A 15,146-nucleotide genomic window follows, 5' to 3' on the forward strand; every position below is an offset into this window, starting at 1 on the left:
GTCTGCTTCCCAGGGAACCCAACCTCAGACAAATAGTCTGCTCATCTGTGCAGTGGGCTGGCTGAAAATTGAGGCAAAATTCCTCAGCACTCATCTGCATTACCAACAAGCCATACTGGCCCAGGGCTGTGCTGAATCTTAAAATCCCACATCTGGCAGTGAGTTGAGGCTGTGCTCATGACTGCAGGTTTGCTTAGCCTGGACCTGCATAAGGAGTCCTGGCAGGATGCGGTTCTTTCACTGATAGCTCTTAGTGAAAATTCCTTTTTGTTATGCTCAAAGAAAATGAAGACTGTTTTGGCCCACAGAGACCCTAAATTGGCAGTCTTGAAACACTGTCCTCTGTGTTGGGAGGTGGGGATATATCAGTGAGCATGCAAAGTACAACCAGGTCCTGAAGGCAGAGGAAGAGTCCAGACACGCTGTGCGTGGGGTGGCTGCACTGTCCTGTGGGGACACACAGAGAGGAGAGGCTTTAGAGATGTCTGGAGAAGGAAATGGCAACCCACTCCAGTGTTCTTGCCTGGAGAATCCCAGGGATGGCAGAGCCTGGTGGGCTGCCGTCTATGGGGTCGCACAAAGTCGGACACGACTGAAGCGACTTAGCAGCAGCGGCAGCAGCAGCAGCCCTGTGAATGCTGAGACCCAGGGCTTAGACTTGTAAAGGAACCATCGTAAAAGGCAGTGTGGGAACTTGCAGGGAAGGTAGAGGTCTCAAGAAGGGGCTTGGAGAAGAGAGGGGGCCCTGGTGGGTTTGTGTAAATGTCTCTGGTTCTGACTTGAGCACAGGCTGTGAGGCGGGTGAGGTGAGAGCAAGTGCCAGGAAGGTGAAGCAGGTTGGAGAAACTGACCTGTGCCCTCAGAGAAGTGGAGGGCACCAGTGGGCTTTAGGGAGAGAGTCATGTGACTGCATTTGCTCACTTTGTGGGTTGAATATCTGTAAATTGAATGATGAGTACTTATCATGTAGATTGGGCTTCCCAGGTGGCGCTAGTGGTAAAGGACCTGCCTGCCAATGCAGGAGACATGAGAGATGCAGGTCTGATCCCTGGGTCGGGAAGATCCCCTGGAGGAGGGCATGGCAACCCTCTCCAGTATTCTTGCCTGGAGAATCCCACGGACAGAGGATCCTGGTGGGCTACAGTCCGTGGAGTCGTAAAGAGTTGGACACGACTGAAGTGACTTAGCATGTATGCACGCTTCATGTAGGTTAGCGTAGTTGTTGACTGATTAACAGAGGAAGTCTGTGCCTCCAAAGTCACCGGAACGAGGGGTTATTCTCCTCCAGTGTGCCCTGGCTGTGGGAGGCCTGACTTTAAGGACACAAGTGGATTATGAGAATTCCAAGGTTGGGGCGCGGAGACCACGGAGCTGAAGCGGGTGTGTGTTCACTGCATCTTTGCGCACCTCTCTCTGTTCTAACTCTGTATGTCCGTTTCTTTACATGATCTCTCACTGTGTCTCTTTGTGTCTCTGGGCAAAGCTGTTACCGAAAGCCTGTGTGTTAAAGAGGTTCCCCTGCAGCCACATTCCCTCAGCCCCCTCAGAGCCGTAGCATAGCCCATCTGGGTCACCTGCCACTCCTGGAGTGACCGAGGTGAGTGACTGTGAGCTCCCCATCTTCATGGAAAGTTGTTTCCCGTCATAGATTATTTTAGGGACTGAATAGAAAGCATCATTTTTTAATTGTTATTTTATTCATGTCTAAGGTTCCTTAATTAAAAAGTAATTATATTTTCCCCTAACTAAATATTTGATCTTAAACCCAGCTGAGGTGCTGACATCAATTCTGAACAGAAAGGTTTCCCCAAACTGAAATCTGTGTGGATGCCCTAATCCAAACCCTTCACTGAGTCACTGTTTTTCTGCAGAAACTCATTCCCTTCCAGATTGCTAAATTGTGGGGGAGGAAGTGAAGGCAGCTATTGATCTGTTAAGAACAAATGAGAGAAAATGACCAGAACAAATAAACTTTAAAGAACAAAATCAAAGAAATCATTTGTCCCCAGCAAAACTCCCACTCTCTCAGGTTTATTTGAGAAAATAATAAAAGAAAAGAACATTGACTGATGGTAAGGTTTGGGGTTTGTTTTCGGATGAAGATATTACTGGAGCTACTGCTTCTTTCCTGATGTTTGCCGTGTGTTTGTTCCATCTCCATTCTATCTGGAGCAAGACGTTGCTTTACTGGGCAGTTTGGCGTGCCTGATTGATGTTGCTAAGGAGGGGACCTCTCCTGGTCACTCTGCCCCTCTCCTGCGCTTGGAAGTGTCTCTAATCCCTCTAATGATTTTGTTCACAGCCTGTGAGCACATCTGCACTGATAGGAGGATTCTGGCTGAGGACATGGAATAGAGTCTTAGCTGGAACATTTGAGAGCTATTTGAACAGACTGACTCTTAGCTGGGAGATTCTACTACATGCTATTTCACAGTCATTAAATGAAATTTATGTTACATTTTTGTATAAATGAGCAGCACCCAGCATAATGAGTCTTTGGAAGGGGTGTTGGGGGAGCAGAGACCTAGGAGAGTTGGCCGGGCCCCCAGTGTCGGGTGCTGTGGCTGGTGGACCTCAGAGGAGCCCGGGCATCCTCAGCACAGGTTACGTTTGGCGGCCACAAGTGTCCTCGCCACAGTGTAACATTCTGCATCCAGGCATCTGGGACCTCCTTTCACAAAATTCTCTCTCTTAACAGTTCAGTTTCCCTTCTAAACTTATCATTAAAGAAGAAAGCACATGCATACGATTGGTGCTTCTTTTTGAATGCAGGCTGTTGGTGTGCTTGGCTGATCTCAGCTGCACAGAAGTTCTGTTTATTCACCTCTGCCAATTTGGTAAGGAACACTCTTTAACACCTAAGAATTTTTCCTGGATACTAACTAGTCTTCATCTCTACCACTACTAGTCTTCATCTCTACCACCACTAGTCTGTTATAAGTCACTGCAGTTTCTTGCCAGGACCATATGGTAACCTCCTAAACTAGTGGTTGCAGGCTTTGATGGAGGGCTTGTTAAAACACAGATTGCTGGGCCCCATCGCAGAGTTCCTGGCTTAGTAAGCCTGAATGTGCTAAGCTCCCAGGTGATGCTGGTGGCACTGGTCCTCAGACCTCACGTTGGGAACCTGTATCCTAAACAGTCTCTTTACCATATCCGGGAGGATGCTGGAGTGGTCTCTTAAAAACTGAGTTAGATGGTGTCACTCCCCTCTTGGTACCCCAAGTTCTCCCCAGACTGGGGGCCCTGCACATTCGGGCTCACAAGGCTGCCGGATGTGGGAGCCTGGCCGTCCCAGCCCCATCCATGCGTCCCTCACCATCCTGCCGTCTCACCTGCCTCCTTCGGTACCTGACCACACTTCCTACTCTCTCTTGCCTCCGGCTCACACGGTCTCTGCTCACTCTCCTGGGACCCTTCCTCTTTCTCTTCTATCCTCACCAGTTAGTACCTGTACATCCTTTTGTTTTCAACAACATTGTCACTTCTTCAGAGAAGCCCTGCCTGACTGCACAGGGGTTGTGTTCTTGCTTATTCTCTTGCAGAGATTTTTTTTTTCCCTTTATAGTCTTTAGCAGAATATTTTGTGATATTCATTTGTGTTTCTCCTTTTTGAATAACTGTTATCTTCTCTTTTTGTTTTATTTTAAATTTCTATTTTAATTGAAGGATAATTTCATGACAGAATGTTACCTTCTCTTGGTGTGTAAAGTCCATGAAGTAAGGGGCTCTATCTGTTTTGGTATATGCTGAGTCCCTGATACACAGCAGTGCCTGGCACAGGATAGTCACTTGGTAAACATTTGTTAGATGGATCAGTGGAGGGATGAATGAGTGAAGGAGGTTTTAGAATGCTTGGGGCTTGCTGGGAAAGCTTAGGAGAGCAGGAAAAAGAGTACCTCCCATGTAGCATTTTTCTAAGGCCTTGTAAACTGATTTACCTGTCAGTGAACATATTCAAAGTCCATTTTTGAAATTTGTGCTGAGGAGCCAATCAGCACCCCCACCCACTTTATCTGCTTGGTCAGATAAGTTCAAAATATGTGTCTATTAAAACTCCCTTCTCAGGCATTTTGATTCTGGAATTAATAAAACCATGTCTGTGACATGGGGAGCTGAGCTATACATCCTTGTGTTATAGGTCTTCATCCACAGTAAAAGGCTTCCCAGCTGACGCTAGTGGTGAAGAACCCACCTGCCAGTGCAGGAGACATGAGACAAGGGTTCAGTCCCTGGGTCAGGAAAATCCCCTGGAGGAGGGCATGGCAATGAACTCCAGTATTCTTGCCTCTAGAATCTCATGGACCAAGGAGTCTGGCAGGCTATGGTCCACAGGGTTGCAAAGACTCGGACATGACTGAAGCAACTTAGCACACATTCACAGTAAAGCCAGAGTTTTGAGAATCATGTATTTGGCTCAAAATACCAGGATCCCTTTAGAGATAATTTTGTGGGATGTTAGATGCCTTCCTTTTCGTTTAGCATGACATGTGGGGAAGACAGGAAGCATGGAACCTGAGAAGCCTGTGGGTCTTCCGGAGCTGAACCTGGATGAGGAAGTTAGGATTTGGCTTTATGTTTATGCCTCCAAATCATCACTCCAAGGCATTCTTTGGCTCTCCCAACAAAGGGTGACCAGGTTAACGCTGGACGATCTTTAGAGTGCTGCTGCAGTTATTCAGTGGAACAGTGCGGTAGGGTTTAGGGCAACACAGTGAGCCCTGGGAGGTGCAGGATGGCAGGCTCTTTTAGAACCATGTGTATGCACGTGTACACACCTAGGTGTGTGCACCTGTGTGTGCACACATGCACGTGCGTGAGAGCCTCAAGCATGTGTATGTATAGGTGCTGTGCACACAGGTACATGAGTGTGAATGTCTATATATCTGTGTGTATCTAGGTGGTTATCTTTCTGTTTTGGGGTGCAGCATCACTCATCATGCCAATATTTCATTACCAGTTTCCATAATTAGCAGTGTTTATTATTACTGATTTTTTAAAAACCTTTCCAGCAATAGTTTCAAGTGGTGACTGGAGAAGGGGCGCAGAGAGAGTAGTGGAGAAAACTCATCCAGCACAGTTGTGGGCAGGGATGCTATGAGACTGGAAGAGAGAATCGGAGGCAAGGACCAAAAAGTGAGCAAAGAACTAATTTAAACACTAAGCCTTGGGACTTGCTTGGAGGTCTAGTGGTTAAGACTTTGTTTCCAGTGCAGGGGTTGTGGGTTTGATCCCTGGTTGGGGAGCTAAGATTCCACATGCCTTGCAGCCAAAAAACCAGACAAAAAACAGAAGCAATATTGTAACAAATTCAATAAAAACCTTAAAAATGGTCCACATAAAGAAAACAATAAACACTAGACCTTTATGAAATGGGCCTAGTTGAGGGTGGCTCCAATTCATTCTCCAGGTGTTTTCTGACTTCTTTCATTCATGCAGAGCTCACACCTTTCTAGGCCTCACCTGGCCCTCCACAGGACTGGACCCCCATCACTACCAAATCGGCACAACCCCACCATCCTCCCAGCAGGTGCCACATTATTTCCTGTTTGACCCATAGGAACAGAGTCTCACTTTTAGCACTCGTGCATTTGCACGTACACACACACTTAAGTTATTTTCATGATTAGTTTCTTGAGCCCCCTGGGACATGTCTCCAGGAGGATGGAGATGCAGGAGGACTGTGGAAGTGGAGCATTCCTCCCCCGCCTTTTCTAGAGAAGTTTTCACTTGAGAATAAAATTTTAATTAGACATCCACACTTCCAGGTAAGCTTTTGTTCCCCATTTGTCATTAATTTATAGGGGCAAGGAAAAAAAAATCAATATTCTGCAGTCCTTCTTTCATCCCAAGGAGGTTGAAAGATTTTAGCTGCAAAATGAAGAGATCAGAAGAAAAACAGCTTTATGAAAAAACACCCCCATCTTTACGGTCTCATTTGGAAGAACAGACCCCTCCTGCAAGATTTCTGATCTCCCTTCCAAAGGTGATCACTGTTAATGGGCAGCCACGAGGTTGAGAAGCAAGAAGAAGGTTCAAAGAGAAAAGTTCAGACTGCAGTCGTCTGTTCTCTGCAGTCTGGGGGGAAGGAGATCCCAGCTGCCAATGAGGATAATTTGCAAACAATCCATCAGACTTTCTGCTGACCATAAATGCCTTTTGCCCATCAGACAGCATTGCTACCTGTTGTAATCCAGGCAGCTGGGGGAGGGGGCAAACAGGCCTGCCGTCCCTGGGCTGACTATAAGGGGACCCTCTAGGGGCGCACCTGACTGCTCTGTGTGTGATGATGTAGTCTTAGCACCTTTCCACCAATTGTGGCTTGAGGAACGTGTTTAAAAATTTCTGTTGTTGGAATGCTTGAGCATCAGCCTGAAGTGCCTTTGTTTTGTTCAACAACTGCCACCAATTTGCTCTCTCAAAACCCACTTTCTTTTTTCTAATGAAACAATCCCACTTAAAGTTTTTACAGGTCTTGAAATGTCAATGTCCTATTTAAGTTGTATTTATTCATCTCACCCATCCTTCCTCCTTCTCAACATTCAGCACTCTACAGAGCAGTTGAACACCCACCATCCCGACTGCCAGTACTGCTCGGCCCCCAGGAACAGGTTGTCTCCTGTCTCCTGCCCAGTGTCACCAACAAAGGATGAGATGCCTGCATCCGATGCCGGGAGGGTTTGTGGGCTGGGCCCCGAGGATCAGGTGCCTCTCTGGAGTAGGGAGGATTGAGCAGCAGAAGCACTTAGGGAAAACAAGAGACTAATTGAATTGTAAAGCCCTCCTCTCAGCAAGGGTGCAACAGTTTATATAGGAAGGTGTTACTTTGAGTAGCGCTGAGCATCCATTGTCTTGCTTCTCTTCGTAGTTGGGGGCTCAGTGGGCTCCTGGTGGTAGCTCATCACTGCTCATCCGCAGGACGCCAGGTGTGCACAACAGCAAATTCACTTGTCTTCGGTAGTTTGCTGACTTTCAGTTATATAAAAACCATGACTTTACACACATTTGAAAACTTTATGAAGTAGTCTTCAAGGTCAGAGAACAGAGTATATTATACTTAACTATGTATTAGCTTTATATCTCACTTTAAGATATTAAACCTAGGGCATATATTCCTCTCCCTGAAAATGTTAGGGTTAGACCTTTAATGTAACTCTCGGGTTGTACAAGCTGCCTGTTAAAACCCAGCTTCCTTCCTCTTCCTTGACCTGTTTGTCTTTCACGGTGAAAGGACAGCTGTGTCTCTGAAACTTTGTCAGCTTTCTACGAAGGAGGGACTGAAAAATGATGGCTACGATTTTTCCAGCTTTAAGCATCTGGTCTTTCCCCATGGAGTTCAAGGCATGTTCTGCATTAAAGAAAAAAAGGAATTTGATTCCTTCGGTGTTCTGTTTTCACTAAGATTGTGTGCTGGTGAGATTGTGTGCTGACAGATTTGGAGATTGTTCCTGTGAATTTAACTCATCTTCTTTTCCCAGCTTAGATGCAAGCTACATGGTTAGGCAAAAATAGGCATTTACCTAATCATTAAAGGATCATTTCTGTCTGTAACAGTAGCAGTGACAACAATGGTATTAGCTTACTAGGGGGTATATTAACCTTATAATTTTCAGTGTGTGTGTGTGTGTGCACATGTGCTTGTGCGTATTTCACTACTGTGGCTTCTGATATTTTCATAGATTTAGTTGCAAGATGAAGGCTTCTCACTTCTGTGTACTTTGATATTCTATTAACAAACATAAGCCCAGATATTAATTTACATCTGGGTTATGCATTTCAGAACATTTAAAATTTTGTTTTCTTTCCATGGAAATGAAAATATAACTGTTAGTCTTCAGAGTATATTTATGCTGTAATGGTTTATTTTTCATCCTAGCAAATAAGTGGCTGACTTCCTGGGGAAGGCATACTTTGGTGATTAGCATGTTTGACCTGTCATTTTTTAGAAGTCTTTGGGGCATTGCATTTGTTGTTCCTGATGGTGGGTTTGGGGTCTGTGTCCATCCACAGGGAGCTTCCCTGATAGTGCAGTTGGTAAAGAATCTGCCCACAATGCAGGAGACCCAGTTTGATTCCTGGGTCAGGAAGATTCACTGCAGAAGGGATAGGCTACCCCCTCCAGTATTCTTGGACTTCCCCTGTGGCTCAGGTGGTAAAGAATCCACCTGCAGTTCGGGAGACCTGGGTTTGATGCCTGGGTTGGGAAAAGCCCTTGGAGAAGGGAAAGGCTACCCACTCCAGTATTCTGGCCTGGAGAATTCCATGGACTATATAGTCCATGGGATTGCAAAAAGTCAGACACGACTGAGTGACTCACTTTCACTTCCATCACCGAATGAAAGACAGTAGAGATGAGAACATCAGGCGTGGAGCTGGGACACTAGACTCAAGCCCCATGGGAATCTTCCTGAGCCTCCCGTCCTCTGCCTGTAGCAATTGTGTGTGTGGTTCTTCCAGGCTCCAGGGTTGCTGTGAGGGACATACTGCGTAACAGATGCAGAAGGGCTATAAAAGCCAACTGTGCACGTGTGTGCTAATTTGCATCAGTCACGTCCGACTCTTTGCAACCTTATGGACTATAGCCCACTATGCTCCTCTGTCCATGGGGTTCTCTAGACATGAACACTGGAGTGGGTTGCCATTCCCTTTTCCAGGGGATCTTCCAGAATCAGGAATCAAAGCCATGCCTCTTATGTCTCCTGCATTGGCAGGCGGTTCTTTACTGCTAGCACCTCCTGGGAAGTCCTTGAAAGCCACTCAGTGGAGCAAAGAAAAGGCAGCAAAAGTAGATGATACTGTGTAGCTCAGGGTAAGCAATTGATGGCCTAAGGGTAAACCAGCTCTCTACTTGCTTTTGTAAATAAAGTTTTGTCAGATGACAGCTGCATTCAGTTATTTATGGATGGTCCACGGCTGCGGCTGCTGCTGCTGAGTCACGTCAGTCGTGTCCGACTCTGTGCGACCCTATAGACGGCAGCCCACCAGGCTCCCCCGTCCCTGGGATTCTCCCGGCAAGAACACTGGTGTGGGATGCCATTGCCTTCTCCAATGCATGAAAGTGCAAAGTGAAAGTGAAGTCGCTCAGTCGTGTCCGACTCTGTGCGAGCCCATGGCCTGCAGCCCCCCAGGCTTCCCCATCCCCGGGATTCTCCCGGCTAGAGTGCTGGAGTGGGGTCGCCAGTGCCCCCTGCGGATCCATGGCTGCTTCCATGTGATGGCAGAGCTGACTGTTTGCCACAAAGACCACATGGCCTATAAAGCATAAAATTGCGAACTCTTTCCAGGAAAGTTTGCCAGTCCTTGTTACAGAGCATGCACTGCTTGGTTGGAATTCTCATATACGAGGAGGATGTACACATCCAGCGTGAAGTTTTAGGAGGAACTGTAGTTTATGTGCAGTTGTTGAGGGATGAATTCTTTCATGAAGAATGGCAGCTAATAAAGAAGTAATGACAGAATTAGAAAATCCCCATTTTGACAGTTCCTGTGAAACTACCAACCCAGACAAGGATCATGAATGGATATTAAAGTGTTTATGGAAAGTGTTGGTGGGGAAGAGTATACTCATGCATCGTGAAAACATGATGCCACAAATTACTTACTAATTGTAAAAAGAAACATACAGTGTTCATAAGGGAGAGATACTGTGATAACTGCTTATCCGTGTAGTCAGATTTATCAGTAAAAGTGAGACAGGTGGGTGCGGGGTGCCTCATAAGATGGTGCAAGGCTTTGGAAAACCACCATCTATGAAACCTTCTTGTTGGAGATGCACAAGTGAAATTAATTATGACATAGATGTGACTTCCAGTTTACAGGAAATACTGAGAATACAGGAACAAGAATGACACAAAGAATAAGCAACCAGATGAATGTAAAAACCAGCAACATGGCGAGATTCTTCTGGATTATTAGGACAACCGTATTTAACCTGGGAACCTTGACTGAGTTTGGTGTGAACAAGGAAACCTATAAAAGATGTTAGGAGCAGGTTGGGACAGTTTGAATCTAGGCTGGACATTGGGTATTATGAGAGAATTGTTGCTAGTTGGCAATGTGATCATGACATATGGTCACATGATGTATGCTAATGTGTTTTGAATTACTTTCAAATGCTTGGGATAAGCACACACACAAACACATACATAAAACATGGCAATAGGTTAATAATTCAAATCTAGGTGACAGGGCTGTGGGAGTTCATTGTAGTCTTCTTTTAATTTTTCTGCTTCAGTCATGTCCGACTGTTTGCAACCCCTTGGACTAGATCCTGCCAAGCTCCTCTGTCCGTGGGATTCTCTAGGCAAGAACATTGGAGTGGGTTGCCATGCTCTCCTCCAGGGGATCTTCTCAGCCCAGGGATCGAACCCCCATCTTCTGCGTTGCAGGCAGGTTCTTTATTGCTGAGCCACCAGGGAAGCCCTCGTTTCTATGTTTGAACACTTTCAAAATAAAAACATGGAAAGCAAGCCCAACAAGCCATTCCTGTTCACGTCCTGGATGGAGTGCAGAGACCAGGGAATTGGTGTCTGGAGGAGGAACAGCCTGGCTTGTGGACATTGGTTGATGATGCTGTGCTGTGTGTGCTCTGGTGCCTCTGCCCAGCCCCTCAGGAGAAAGAATTAGAAAATTCTCTTGTCATGATTTTTTTCCTTCGGATAAATGTTCGTTCCTCCTGGTGATTCATCTGGCCAAGGAGCCCCATCAAGCCATCTCCTTCCTTTATTAAATTTCATCTGACTCATTGTCAGCCATCATTCTAGCCTGTCCAGATCTTTAGAACTTTGGCTCACTCATTCAGTCTGTGAGTTATCTTTCCCAGTTTTGTGATGTCTGAATGGCCCCGAGCTCACTTTCCGTGTTTCATCTGAGTAGGTGATACAGGCAAGCCGTGGGAAGCCTCCTGGAGCATGCATGCCTCCAGGCTGCAGGGGGCCTGCTCCTCAGTCCCCTCTGGGCCCCAGGATTCAGCCAACGACACGCACACCCTGCCACGCCTTCCCCAGAACCCCGCATGTGTGTCACACCCTCTGGGCTTCAGCTTTTCCTCCAGCTACTGCTGCTGTGACCTCCTTGGTGTGGACTCTCCTGGCTCTACCCAGGTGGCCCCCCGACTGTGCCTGGCCTGTCCCAAGACCTCCTTGTTGACACAGAGGCAGGGGCTGCCCTGAGGACCACATGTTCAGCCTGGGATCGTGGGCGCGCCCTGCCCTGTGGGAATAGCTTTGCGCAGAGGGAGACTGAAGCCTGGAGATGTGTTTTTGCTCCATGCCCGGGCGCAGTCTGAGTGGTATTGATTTGGTGGCACCTGGTGGCTGCTGTGCTGGCCCTGCCTCCTTCCTGCCACGTTCCCTGGGGCTCTCACTCCCAGGTCTCTCTGAACCATGCAAATTCCTGGAAATTCAGGCAAAAACAGGCTCCACTGTCATCTCCCTTCAGGGTGTCCCCAAGAATGTGCTAAAGGGAGCACCCATCTCCTAGACCCCCAGGAGGCTCTGTTCTGAGTCATCCACATAGCAACCCTTCCCTGTGCACCCATGCACATCAAGGACACATGGTATGCAGGCCACCAACAGTTTTAACATTTAAATTAATTTTGCCATTAATTATATGAGGTGAAGATTTTTTCAAAAAATAGTATTGTGGTGATATTTTTCCATCTTGAACAACAAAAGTATTTCTTCTAAGTCATGCTTCTTCTAGCTCATGACTGTATGTGTACAAATGCTATTTCAACCTTCTTCTTGCTTCTGCCATTGGCTTTTTCACTTTTTTAAAATCTGTCCTTTTATTCTTTTTTTTTTTTGCTGTCATTCTAAATATTTCTACAAGTCACAGAGTGTAATTGATGGACTTATATGTCGTTGGTCATAAATTATTTTAAGGCATCATTGTTTTTAACAGCATTTAATTTAATTTTTAATTAACTGTTTCACTCTGACAGTTTACTGTTTTAACCTCTCTGTGCCTCAGTTTATGCATCTGCATAATTAGCACAGTAAGAGTAGTGCTTTCCTCATAAGATCATTGTTAAGACTGAGTGAATTAAAATATATAAAGCAATTAGGAAAGTACTTTGCAATTAGTGAGCTCAATAAATATGAATTGATATGATTATGAATTATTATTAAATTTATTAGTACCACTACTACCACTAGACTTCTTTTCCAGAGGTGGTTTTCCTTTTAGCAAGCTCCATACAGCACACTTATAAGTATGATGGGAGCGGGTACAGTGTCCAGAGCAACTAAATGAGCATAAAATTATAGCCCAAAACACAAGCTACTTATGTCAGTCTTCATTCAAAGCATATATACACAGGCTGCAACTGGTACTAACAGATTTTTGATCTGTTTTTTTGGGTCGGAGGTAATTGGAAGCATGTTACTGGAAGGATGGGGAGTGGACGTGTTGCTGCTGTTCCTGACTGAACAGCTGGGATGATGGTGGGCCCCTTCTGTGACAAGGAAGGCCGAGTGAAGGCCGGATAGACTGCGGGGAGGAGGACGGCGCCTGGCCCAGAGACCACCAGTCAGCCACACGGGATGGTTGGGAAGGCCCTGGTCATGCACTTCCATTGAAGGAACGGGAAAGACAGTGTCTCCCATGTCTCCAGTCCCTCGAAACGGGAGAGTGTAGGGGCCCAGTAGGGGTCTGTGCTTTTTGAGATGAATATTGGTGAAAGTGGGTATTGCGGTGCAATTTGAAAACCATCAAGTCCCTAGTTAGGTGGATGGGCTTCCCTGGTGCTCAGATGGTAAAATATCTGCCTGTAATGCAGGTGACCTGGATTCAGCCTCTGGGTTGGGAAGATCCCCTGGAGGAGGAAATGGCAACCCACTCCAGTCTTGCCTGGGGGATCCTGTGGACAGAGGAGCCTGGCCAGCTGTGGTCCCTGGGGTCACAAGAGAGTCAAACACAACTGAGCAACTAATACTTTCACTTTCTAATTAGGCAGAAGTTCATTTTAATATTTATCAAGGCCTATTAAAGATCTCCCTAATTGAGGAAGGCTTCTTTCATTAAGAAGATGGGGGAAAATCTAATTGGTTTTTTCTCTGAACACTCTGGTTCACTCTGAGCTCCCTCATAGTTATTAAACTGATCTTTTAAAACTTTCCAAGAGCACCTTTGCAAGTTGTTCCCCACACGTGCCTACCTGTTTTTCTATTTGAAGCACAGAGTCAGATGAACTTGATCATCTCTGAAGGTATAAGATTATACACTTTTTCTAGAAATTGCTCTCAGAGCCCCATTTAGTTAAGGCAGCCACTCTTAAGAGGGGCTCAGAAGGGCTACAACATCTAAGGGGTGGCAAAGCTCTGAGCTGTGTTCTGTACACTTGCCCTTGTGGGTGAGAGCTGGAATGCCAAGGTCATGTGGGCCCAGAGCCTGTGTCTCCCATCTCAGCCCAGACAGAGAAGTCCTCAACCATGTGAACCAGCGGAGCTGCTCCAGCACCTTCTCTGTAGGTGAAATTTTTAAACTTGAAGGAAGTTTTGTCTTGTGCTTTTTTCCCTTTTTTAAATTTTACATCATATTAGCTTCTGCTGAAATGCCCTGGGAGGACTGCCTGCAGATGTGTTTTGCTGGTCAGAGCAGGGGTTTTGTTTCCTTTCGCTCTGCCTGGGATGGTTTCACAGTGGTTATGCTAAAGCCCCTTGGTGCAAGAGCCTGCCAAGTTTGTAAAGGTGTCATCATTTACTCTCTTAATATTCTCCAGCAGTGGCGCTTGTGCTGCTTGCTTGAAACAAAGGCATTGAACTCGAGCCCCGGTGAGCTCTCTGCGGGGCACCTGTAGCAGGCAGCACTTGCTAACTGCAGTTTCAGCTTCTCCTTGACTGTTCAGGTCACATGTTCGCCTTTTGCCAAATATCAACAGTTCCTATCAGATGAGACAGATCACCTTTTGGGCTGACCAGAGGAAACTCGTTGAACTCATCAGACGAGAAAGCAAGGGAAGAGAGCACTTAGCATGATTAAAATAAATCACAAGATCTGGGTTCAAGTCCCTGAAGGCAGGAGAACAGGAGATGATCTGAAGTTGGGCAGCCCTGCTGGGAGGTGACAGATACACTTATTCCACCACACTGTTGAGCTGGGAATGTGAGGCCTGCTTAAAAAAAAAAAGACTGAGGGCAAGCTGTTTCTGGACCTGGCTAAGAAGGAGGCACCGTCATGGGAGTTGACGTCTGCCTAAGGCTGTTGGTCAAGCTGTGCAGGTTTCTGGTCAGACAAACCAACTACACCTTCAGTCAAGTTGTTCTGAAGAGATTGTTCAGGAGTGGCACCAACTGGCTGCCTCCACCCTTTCCCGGATGATGCTGAAGATGAAGATTCCTGCAGGGGAAGGCAAAACAGCTGCAGTTGTGGGGATGGTAACCAATGATGCGCATGTGTCCAGAAAATGAAAGTGTTAGTTGCTCAGTCCTGTCTGACTCTTTGCGACCCCAGAGTAGCCCACCAGGCTTCTCTGTCTATGGAATTTTCCAGGTAAGCATACTGGAGTGGGTTGCCATTTCCTTCTCCAGGAAATCTCCCCAATCAGGTATTGAACCTGAGTCTCCTGCATTGAAAGCAGATTCTTTATCATCTGGGCCACCAGGGAGGCCAAGTGTGTGTCCAGGAGGAACCCAAATTGAAGGTGTGCGCCCTGTGAGTGAGCAGCTGCACCCAGAGCTGCATCCTCAAGGCTGGGGGCAAGGTCCTCACCTTCGACCAGCTGTCTCCGGACTTCCCCAAGGACTTTGGCACTGTCCTTTCTGGTCCTCTTGAAGGCTGAGAGGTGTATAGGCATTTTGTACATGAACCCCGAAGAGCCACACCAAATACTGTGTAAGCTCCAAGGGCCAGCAGTTCAAGTTCACCAGATGCCTAGGAGCCAGCTGGGGCTACAAAACTAACCCTAGGTTCTACCTTGCTATGAAAAAGATTTTGGATGCTTAAAAAAAAAAAAAGACAGGGCAAACTTGATTTTGGGGAAACCCATGGGTTACTTGAGCTTCCCAGGTGGCACTTGTGGTAAAGAACCCTCCTGCCAATGCACAAGATGGAGATGTAAAAGACATGGGTTCGATCCCTGAGTTGGGAAGATTCCCTGGAAAAGGGAATGGCAACCCACTCCTGTATTCTTGCCTGGAGAATCC

General features: G+C 46.5%; 1 pseudogene; it reads left to right on the forward strand.

The window, feature by feature from the left end:
- Positions 1–14,178: 14,178 nt before the first annotated feature.
- On the forward strand, positions 14,179–14,946 carry LOC138087754 (large ribosomal subunit protein eL18 pseudogene; annotated as a pseudogene).
- The last annotated feature ends 200 nt before the right edge of the window (positions 14,947–15,146 follow it).

The sequence above is a fragment of the Capricornis sumatraensis genome, chromosome 10, assembly GCF_032405125.1.
Source record: "Capricornis sumatraensis isolate serow.1 chromosome 10, serow.2, whole genome shotgun sequence".
Lineage (NCBI taxonomy): Eukaryota > Metazoa > Chordata > Mammalia > Artiodactyla > Bovidae > Capricornis > Capricornis sumatraensis.